Here is a 10,951-nt window from a genome sequence, read left to right on the forward strand (position 1 = left end):
CCACTGCACACAAGGGCATTCCTACCAGTAAATTCTAGATAGTTTTTATGACACCAACGTTGCGTGAAGATGCTTAAAATGCTGAATCTCAGGCATATAAGGGGAAGATGATTCTTTTGCTATTTTGCAGGTTACTAAACCAACTCTAGCACAAGCCTGCTGATGGCGTGTTCCATCCTCAGAGATTTTGATTTAATTGATCTGAGATGTAATCTAGGCATGGGAACTTTATACATCCCCCAGGGGGTTCCCATGGGTGACCAGAACTGAGAAGCCCTGGCTTAGGGAGGCTAACTCCTTGTCCCTGCAGGGGAGGGCCAGCAGCCGAGTTATCACCAGGAAATGCAGAACCCTGGGCCTCCCCCAGAACTGCCGAATCAGAATCTGCATCCTAACCTAACCCGCAGGGGATCTGGGTACACACTACAGTTTGAGGAGCGTGGAACGAAGTCACAGCTAAATTGCAGAGACTAAATGTTTTTAATTTTATTTTTCTATTGAAGTATAGTTAATTTACAGTGTCGTGTTAGTTTCTAGTGTGTAGGAAAGTGATTCAGATATATATATATATATATATATATATAATATTCTTTTTCATATTCTTTTCCATGATGGTTTATTATAGGATATTATATATAGTTCCCTGTACTATACAGTAGGTCCTTGTTTATTTATTTTTACACATAGTTTGTATTGCTAATCCAAACTCCTTAATTCTCCTTCCTTCATCCCCTTCCCCTGTGGTAACTATAAGTTTGTTTTCTCTGTCTATGATTTCTGTTTCATAGGTAAGTTCACTGGTGTCATATTTTGGATTCCACACGTAAATGATATGATATTTGTCTTTATCTGCGTTACAGCACTACATGTGGTCATCTCTAGGTCCACCCATGTTGCTACAAATGGCATTATTTCTTTTTCATGGTTGAGTAATATTCCATTTTATATATACCATATCTTACTGATCCATATCTGTCAGTGGATATTTAGGTTGCTTCCACGTCCTGGCAACTGTAAATAGCACTGCTGCAAACACTAGGGTGTAGGTATCTTGCAGAAACTAAATTTGAATCCAGAGCTGGCTGATTGCAAAGCCGTGTTCCTGCTCTTTGACCTCTTTCTATGCAACTGCGACTACATTTGAAAGCACTTTTTCATAATAACCTTCCTGTCTCATCCTCACAGCAACCTTGTAAGGCAAATAAAGATATTCATATCCACTTAACAGATGACAAAACAAAAGAGACTTTGAATCCCTGCCTAAGACACAGACAGTAAGACATGAGGATATGAACCCTGGTTTTCTGACAAATCATAGCGATTCAATGATGTATTTCCTTAAGAATGTTTTTGTAACTTTTGAAAGATTTTTTTCCTCCTTAACCCTGGCTGACATACAATAAACGCCCTCTTCGCCTTTCTCCATATTTTTACAACATTATTGCATAGCCCATGCTGAGCTGCAGCAGGAGTTGGGCGGGGGCAAATTCAGCTCTGGAACATTCTCTGCCACAAATCACAGCTGCCACAAGGACGACCACGGCCAACCCTCCGGGACTCCCCCTAAAACAACATTCCATCTGCAGGACGCTGCCAGGACAGTGCCAATCAGGAGTGGAAAAGATGTACCGAGAAAGGTGGGTGGCACGACAGAAAAGCAAGCTGAAAGCAGGTGTTTGCAAACAGCCCCCGTGGGCCCGCGCTGAGGCGGATCAAACGACCCAGGGAAAAACAAATGAGATAAAGGGTCGTTTGTTGAAACCTGGTCATAAATGCCACAGGACAATGCCACATTGTCAGGCTGCCCCCTCGTGACATTTCCCTGCCGATAACACTGGTATGCGTGTGGCTTGGAGACGTCCCAGCAGCCACAGAGAAGACAAGCCCGGTGTGCTGGAATCTTCCGCGAGCTCAGGCTCGCAAAGTCCATCCTGAAAGGTGAGTCAGGAAGCGCCGCAGCCCGTCGGGATGGCGTCGGTTTAGAGTAAGCCTAGGGGCATCTTTTGCGGTCCGATACGAGGGGCCCACGAGCTTCACCCTCCTCCTCTCGGCCATCCTCGCGTGCCCTTTGCTCAGAGCGGAGGAATATGACGTCATTAAAACCAGACGCCTACGAGGACGTGAGCCTTCACCCGCGTTGCCTGCCCCCCAGAGTACTGGGCTTGGCAAAGACCCCGGAAAGAGTCTAGCGTGAACCTCTTTAAACCGAGACAAACATCCCTCCCCTCCAGGATCCGTGCACGTCGTCGACTCGGAGCTGACCTGTGTCACCTGGAGGATGCTGCCGAAAGTAACGGTGCGTCACCTCCGAGGTCCCGTCGTGGAAGACCTCAAAGAACAGGGATCCTGGGAGTTTGGGGAGAGGAAACTCTCCGAAGGCATCTGAAGGAAGGAGAAAACACAGGAAGTACTGGCGAAAAGATGTGAGACCCTCCTGCAAACGTTCCTGATTCACATGCAGGCGGCATCCCCGTTTTTCCTTCCCTGGAGCAGAAGGTATGCCCTTGGCATGAGAGGAGTGGGCGGCAAAGCCCTTTGGCAGGTACGGGGACCAGGCATTTCCCATCTTTATCCTCCAGCCCCTTGCGAAGCGGCAGCCCACACAGTTTAGCGAATGAAGAGGGCTCGTGTAAACCCCCAGAATAGCGGGTTTCTGCGACACATGTGGGACGAAAGTCTGGTCCCCTCGGTGAGGCCGGGGACTTAATTCAAACCTTACTGACAGGATCCACCTCCATTTTTCTTTGGACCCTCAGACGACAGAGGCTGCCTCCGTCTCCCAGGGGAGAGTGACTGGCCCCAGAGCTCAGGCCCAAGTTGGGTAAGAGCTGGGGTTTTGTTGTCAAGCCCCAGCTGAGGGGGAACACGCCATAAATAAGTGCCTCTTGGAAGCTGAGGCCTGCACAGCTTATTCAGACCTTGGCAACCACCAACCACCCCCTCTGCCTCTTCCAGGGCTTGTTCCTGTTTTCACCAAGCAGCAGGAGCCCCGATGGCCCCCTTGCAGCCCCCACAGCCCCGGGTTGAGCCTCCCAGGCATCCCTGCCAAGCCGAGCCGGGAGCTCCCTCTGGGCTGCCTTTGAAGGCAGTGGGGCTGGTGCAGGAAGAGCTCGGATCGGATAGGCAGCCTCGGTGGGGGATGGGAGGGTGGGGGTCGAGGAGGAGGCAGCCCCTCCACCCCCACCCCTTGCCCAGGAGGATTAAGGAGGCTGCATTGTCCCTGGCTGTGGCCCCTGTATTTGCATATATCAAGTCCCTGAGCTGGGGTGGAGGCGAGGGTTGCACCTGCCACCCTGGGGTTCCCAGGGCTGACTGCAGTCAGACCTTCCAGGTAATCCATTTGGGTCCTTACCGATGGGGATACAGGCTTGAGGGTGGAATCGTGATGGAGAGGGGAGCAGGAGGCGTTCCTTCGGACTGGCTGAAAGTGGTCAGGGGTCTGGGGAGGCCCCCGGCTTTGAGTCCTGGGCGCTCTTTTAAACAGGCCTTTATGTGGAGAGCCCTCCAACCTCTAAGCCTCATTGAACTTGAAAAGCTACAAGCTCCCTTTCTTTCTGGAGACCCTCTGGCCTCTTTGCTTATCGCTTTCATCGAAGCCATTGTGAGGGGCTGTCTTAGAGGGGACAGGACCCTCCGGGGGAGGCGCCTATCTCAGCACAGATGTAAAAACGGGGGAACAAAGCGTCTGAGCCACCGAAGGGGGGGGACAGGGCACGCCTGAAGGGGATTCACGTCCTGGTCGGTGCTTCCCGGCAGAAACTGTTTAGATTACAAATTGCGGACAAATGCAGAAAGTGCTTTCTTGAGCCAAAGGACCTTTTCCATGTGACGGGTGGTGAAACTGAGGCTTGCCCACAAGACGCAAAGGGACGGTGCCCCTCGGTGAGGCATCCCGGACCTGAGCCCCAGATTTCAGATATGGGGTCGCGCCTTCTCTCACCACGTGCCTCCCTCCCCGTGTGCAAAACACCAGGGGAAAGAGCTTTAGGACTTGGTTGCATCTGGCTTTTCGCTTAAGCAGGACTTAGCTACAGGGCTCCATATACCTGTGATGTGTGACTTGGGTCTCAGGCGATTTTTTTTGGCAAATCGAGGAAACGAGCAGCCGAAGTAAGTGGGGCTGGGGGCTGGGCACCAGTGCTCCCGGGAAGTTGCACCCTAAGAATCATTAGCAAATGAATGGCTTATTCAAGTGTGCCCGGAGGGGTTGGAGGGGAGCTGGCCTGCGCCTTCAGGGGATGCTCCCCCAGCTGGTCCCTCAACGGCCTTTCTTCCCTTCTTAAGCCCTGGGTGCTCCACTGTGCTTAGCATTTGATCTCCAAAATCAGCAAGGGTCAGAACACCAGCCCCTGGCAATTGTTGGCCAATTGACCTCATTTTAATGCCATTGGCTTTTAGCCCAGTGTTGTCTCTCACCGTTATTTGCATTCCGAGTTTGAAAAAAAAAAAAAATCTGGTGTAATGTACATAGCGCGAATTCACCCTTTTAAGATGGAACCATTCTAGGAGATTCAAGAAATCATACCATTTGGGGGGTTGGGGTTTGTTTGTCCGCACCTGCTGCTTGTGGAAGTTCCCCGGGCCAGGGATCCAACCTACACCTCAGCTGGGACCTGAGCCGCAGGACTGACAATGCCAGATCCTTAACCCCCTGAGCCACCAGGGAATTCCCAAATCATACCATTTTGTAACCAGCACCGCAAGTCTGAGCAGAGCCCCTTCACCTCCTCAAACGTCCCCCTGCCCCTTGATGGTCAGCTCCATCCCCTCCCGCTGGGCCCTTCATTTGCCTTTTCTAGAAGGTCATAAAAACGGAGCCACATGTAGGTAGCATTTTGAGGTGGGCTGCTTCTGTTTCGAATAATGCTTTGAGCTTTACCCACGCTGTGTTCCTTTTTCTTGGTGAGTAGGATTCTCTTGAATGGAAGGGCAACAGATGGTCTATTCATTCATCAACTGAAGGCCATTGGGTGGTTTCCAGTTTGAGGAAATTATGAATAAAGTTACTGTAAACATTTGCATACAGGTTTTTGTGTGAACATATGTTTTTATTTCTCTTGGGTAAATGCCCAGGAAGAGATTGCTCATCGTGTGGTTCGTATATGTTTAACTTTGTAGAACCTGCCAAGTTCACTTCCAAAGTGCCTGTGTATTGTGGTTGCATTCTTGCAGCTTCAGGGAGAGTTCCAGTTGCTCTACCATCTAGTGTTGTCTTTTATTATTATTATATTTTTATTATTTGCCCTTCCAACAGGTATGTGGGAGTATTTTATTATGGCTTCAATTTGTATTTCCCTGATGACTAATGATGTTGCTGTGTGTGTGTGTATTTTTAAGACCTTGTTTATTTTTTCAAAATGGATTAGGTTCACAACACAATTGAGACAGTGCTATAGAGATCTTTCCAGATACCTCCTTCTCCTCTCTGCTTCAAGCAACATCCCCCACCAGAGTGGTATACATTGCTCCTTCTCAATTGTCCATCTCAGGATGGAAGAGGCCCCAAGAATGGGGGTTCTTACCTTCCTGATGTTTTGGCTCCGTCTGGTTGTGAAGCCTTATAAAAATGAGTAAGATGCAACCTCAGCTCTCCCTGAAAGCCTCTTCTGTCTGCTCATCACAGCCCTGCCTCCAGGCCCCTCTTGCAACCTGGTAAATCCTCCTGGGAACCTGCCTATTTGTGCTCTAGCAGCTGCCTGAAGAATCACCTCCTCCAGGAAGCCTTCCTCTCTTAGTCATGTGTGAACCCTGGCCTTCGCCCCTGCTGGGACTTGTCCAATCTGGAAACTCCTATTCATTCCTTGAATTGCTCCTCTCCGGACTACCCCAGACTTCATCAGCTCCCATCACCAGTTAGACAAATGAGGTGTCCCTTATCTGCAAGAGCTCAGGCTTTGTTGCAATCGGACCATTAGAATAAGGTCATTAAAAAAAAAAAAAAAAAAACTCAGGTGTGGAGACAAACCATTTGTGGCCACAGAGGCGAAGAGCTGCTCGGGTATAAATGAGGCCAGATTCAGTTCAGATTCGTGGACATTTTTTTATGCTGCAGGATTTTTTTCAAAATCTTTTTTTTTCCCTTGCACGGGCATTCCAAGGCAGCAGGGATGAAGGGAGGAGGCGGAAAACACAGGAAATGTAAAGGATTCTGGAAATTGAGCTGCATGGGGAAGGCAAGGAGCTTCCCTGTATCAAAGTAGAACGTGGTAACTGGAAGTTCCATTAAATGGACCACCTGCAGAAAATGGGAGCCCGAGGAAAAACACGCCGTTGGCACAAAGAGAAACCACACATTTCTCAAAGCTGCCGTCAGTGGATCATTAAACCTACAGCGCCGCTGGTTTCGGGTCTGGGGTTTTTGGCCGTGGTGGCGGGAAGAAGGCCAAGGCCCATGCGCCCGGGCTGAAGGCTCACTTTGCAATTCCTGGCAGACCCCTCTACTCCCACGCGGAAGGCCTGGGGAGGGTTAAGGCAGAAAAGCACTTGTGTCAAAGCAAAGGAAACCGGTGGCACTTCCAGGGTAAGCGGCACACATACGCGGGTTTACTTTCAGAGAGCCAAGAGCAATTTCCACGCCAGTGAACATATTCTCAGGATGTCAGGGAACCGGGCCCCTCCACTGGCCACATCCATCCGTGAAGGAAGAGGCTTTGTGCTCCTGCGCGTCCTGTACCTGCCTGTCTTGTAGTCACACTTGGGGGTGAATAGTGCCCTTATTTTACGAGGGAGGCAGTTGAGCCTCAGAGGGTATAACTCGTTTTCCAATTAATTATAATTAAAAATCATCATGCCGCATATTTATTCAACCCTTTCTATACACCAGACACTCTGCTGAGAACTTAATCCACACGATCTCATTTACTGCTCATGACATCGCCCTGGCTGGTCCCCGAATCCCGTTCCTCGCTTCTTGGCATCACCATTTGCCTCCTGGCCTCACGTCTTGGTGGTTTCCACTCATGCTTAAAATAAAAGCCCAGGCCCAAATTTTACCATCATCAGTTCATGACATCAAGCTCTTTCCTTTCTCAGGGCTTCGTATTTGCTCCTCTCTCTCTCCCTAAACACACCCAGCCAAGCATCACACTAACCCCTAGTATCTATTCAGCCTTCATCGCTCAGTTAAATACTCCTTCTTCAAAGAGGTCTTTCCTGACCGTCCTGTGAAATTCAGGCTCCTCTGTCGTAAGCTCTCCAAATACCCTGCCCTTTTCCTTTAGAGCATGGACACGTGGGTCCTTACTGAGTTGCTTGGTTTAATCTTCTCTAACTGTTCTTTCAAGGCCAAGACTTGGCGTCCGTGGGGGCACCGCTGTATCTTTATCACCAGGCAGCATCTGGCACAGGGTGGGTGTTTAAGAACTGTTAACAAAGCAAACTAAAACCACACTTGCAAGGAAATTCTATGAGCTGGAAAGCATCCACGACCTGTACCTAACGTCAACACAACAAACAAAAACAACACTGGCAAGGAAGGGCTAAGAGCTGGAAAACATACATAGCATGTACATACCTCAACAAAACCAACAAAAACAACATTTACAAGAAGTTCTAAGGGCTGAAGAAATACACAACTGGAACATAGTGTGTGTGTTTGTATATAGAGATTTCAACTCTTTTTTGTTGTTGTTGTTGTTGTTATTGTTGTTGTTGCTATTTCTTGGGCCGCTCCCGCGGCATATGGAGGTTCCCAGGCTAGGGGTCCAATCGGAGCTGTAGCCACCAGCCTACGCCAGAGCCACAGCAACGCGGGATCCGAGCCGCGTCTGCAACCTACACCACACCTCATGGCAACGCGGGATTGTTAACCCACTGAGCAAGGGCAGGGACCGAACCCGCAACCTCATGGTTCCTAGTCGGATTCGTTAACCACTGCGCCACGACGGGAACTCCCCTCAACTCTTAGAATATAAAATTTTAGACCGTATGGTTTTTTTGACGTTTAGAATCAACACATACACAAAGTGTGGAAGGCTTCCCAGGGACTGCGGGAGAAAAAATGAATGTTAAAAAACCTTGGAGGAGTTCCTGTTGTGGCGCAGTGGAATGAATCCAACTCGCGTATGCATGAAGATGTGAATTCGATCCCTGGCCTCGCTCAGAGGGTCGGGGATCCAGCATTGCCGCGAGCTGGGGTGTAGTTTGCAGACACAGCTCAGATCCCACATTGCTGTGGCTGTGGTGCGGGCCGGCAGCTGTAGCTCCGATGCAACCTCTAGCCTGGCAACTTCCCTATGCTGCAGGTGCAGCCCTAAAAAAGCAAAACAAAAACAAAAACAAAAACCTTGACCCAGTAAGAGGAAGGGCGTAGTGGATCAAAATCAGGGAAGGAGAAGGTAGTGGATCCATTCTAACCTTACTAATGTTTGAGTCATTATATACAGTCTGAGGTTGACTTATAGAAATAGAGGTTTAAATAGATTATTGAAAATTAAGTATAGCCAATAACAAAGCCAACATTTAAAAAAAAAAAAGCATGTTGATTGTTGAAGACTTTGGGTGTAATCATCAGTAATTACATCATCGTCTTTCATAGCAGAGAGTCTCTAAATATCCCTAAAATGGTTAAACCAAAACACAAAGAGATCAGCATTTTTTTAAAATTTTTTTTTGTCTTTTTGTTGTTGTTGTTGTTGTTGTTGTTGTTGCTATTTCTTGGGCCGCTCCCGCAGCATATGGAGGTTCCCAGGCTAGGGGTTGAATCGGAGCTGTAGCCACCGGCCTACGCCAGAGCCACAGCAACGCGGGATCCGAGCCGCGTCTGCAACCTACACCACACCTCATGGCAACGCTGGATCATTAACCCACTGAGCAAGGCCAGGGACTGAACCCGCAACCTCATGGTTCCTAGTCGGATTCGTTAACCACTGTGCCACGACGGGAACTCCGAGATCAGCATTTTATCTCCAGGAATGAAGGCACCATTAAAAGAACCAGAACTGAAGAAATAAGTAAAGAGTGGCCCTTGAGGGGTGGGATTCTGGGCTTTCATCACAGGCTCTTCTGTGGTCTTTTACTGGGATGGCCTTTGTGTGGGTTCCCCCAAAAGGAGAACTTGACCCAGGAGTTGCAAGGATTACCTGCAAGGGTGGGGAAAATGATGGAGGGAAGAGAACCAATAAAGATTATTGGTTGTTCAACCATTGAGCAACTAAAGCTATTTCCACGAGAAAACTGGAAAAGAGCATAACCCAAGCATTTTATAAGTATCTGAGAACCAAGAGATCTAGGGGGAGTTTGTCCACGGATCCCCAACAGCCATTGGCTGAAGGCTGTTCCCAAGATGTTGCTAATTTCTCAGCCCTTCCGGACTGCTGCCTGCCATTGGAGAGCCAGCTGGAAGATGAGAGGCTGTCCCATCAGAGGCTGTCCCATCAGAGTCTGTAGAAGATGAGCTAGTCTCAGCTAACACAGCAATGGACTGCGGCTGCATGAGGGACTCTGGCCAAGACTAGAATTACCCAGCCCAGCCCAGCTCAACCTGCTGACCCTCAGAATCATGTACTAAAATACAATCTATTGCATTAAATGCTGGGTTTGGGGTAGTTTGTTATGCAGCGTGATGGTGCTAGATTACTAATCGGACACACGGGCAGAGTGATCAAAGAATATTTGCTAACTTATTTTTTAACTTTTTAATTAAGGTATAGTTGTTTACAATGTTCTGTCAATTTCTGCTGTACAGCAGAGTGACCCAGTCATACATACATATACATTCTTTTTCTTACATTATCTTCCATCGTGGTCTATCCCAAGTGATCAGACCTAGTTCCCTGTGCTGTACAGCAGGACCTCATTGCGCATCCATTCTCAACGTCATAGCAGATGCAAAATATTTGCTAATTTAATGAGTGGCCTCACTTGATGTCCTATCTTAACAGAATTTCACAATATTTACTTTCACCAAAACAACAACAACCCGACAACAACAAAAACCCTACGCTTCACACTAGGTGTGACTTGTTGTGGGTGTTTGAAAATTCTAGCACAATAAAGGTCAATGCTGGAAAACAAAGGGCCTTGGCGTCTGGGCAGATTGGGTGCGTCCCCATACGCCCTCTGCACGGGATGATGGCTAATCTCTGAGGACGGATTTCTTTCTGAAGAAGATGAAGAAGAGCTCTGCGTAAGACAAGGCGCTTGGGGGCACGCCCACAGGGAAGTGTAGAGAAAGCAGAAAGAGGAAGGACTCCAGGAGAGAGATTTTTTTCAGATGATTGTTCCATCATCTGTTACTTTGATTCCCTCACCTGATGGCGGGGCTGAAGTGAATCTGCCTGTTGATTGCATTAGTCACCATATTTTCTAGGGGCCAACAGCATCCAGCATCATGCATCTTATGTTTGGACAGAAACATTAAAGCAGAGCAGTTGAAGGGACGGCATGAAACATCTTTGGCCCTCTTATCAGCAAGGATACTGGGTGAGCTTTAATCTGGGTGCGGAGGAAAGAGCTCAACATCCATATTTGCCTCTTGGTCTTCACCCCAGGTCTTCACATGGGTGTGGGATTGTCTTCAGGTCTGGAGAGAGAGGGGCTGCCTCTGAGCCGAGCCAAAATGTCTGGATGAACAACGGAGCAATTGAGTCCATCACACACACGCTAGGTCTCCATGCCAAACATACGGACATTTGAAAGCATCTGGGCAATTAACCATGGTTTGCTTTTCACCTAGAAATGTTGGCCAGACAGATTGACCCGACCCAAGACATGGAGATGAATTTGCCATTGCAGCTTGGTGGAGCCCAACCACAAAACGTCGTGACCCCATGAAACGCCTCCCAGACCATGAGAGCTGGAAAGGAACTCGAATGCGATCTAGTGTAAACCTTTCGTTTTATAGATAGAGAAGCCAAAGTCCACAGAAGGGAGGGACCTTGGTGAAGGACAGGCAGCTCCTTGATGTCATCCAGGTGTCACTCTAGGCATCCTGACATCCTCCAGACTTACT

General features: G+C 48.5%; 1 long non-coding RNA gene across 1 annotated transcript; it reads left to right on the top strand.

The window, feature by feature from the left end:
* The first annotated feature begins 1,014 nt into the window (after window positions 1–1,014).
* Window positions 1,015–5,025, top strand: LOC125114458 (uncharacterized). The gene is made up of 2 exons (XR_007131808.1): window positions 1,015–1,938; window positions 2,232–5,025. It is a non-coding gene; the product is annotated as an uncharacterized LOC125114458 (long non-coding RNA).
* Window positions 5,026–10,951: the final 5,926 nt, after the last annotated feature.

The sequence above is a fragment of the Phacochoerus africanus genome, chromosome 14 (assembly GCF_016906955.1).
Source record: "Phacochoerus africanus isolate WHEZ1 chromosome 14, ROS_Pafr_v1, whole genome shotgun sequence".
NCBI lineage: Eukaryota > Metazoa > Chordata > Mammalia > Artiodactyla > Suidae > Phacochoerus > Phacochoerus africanus.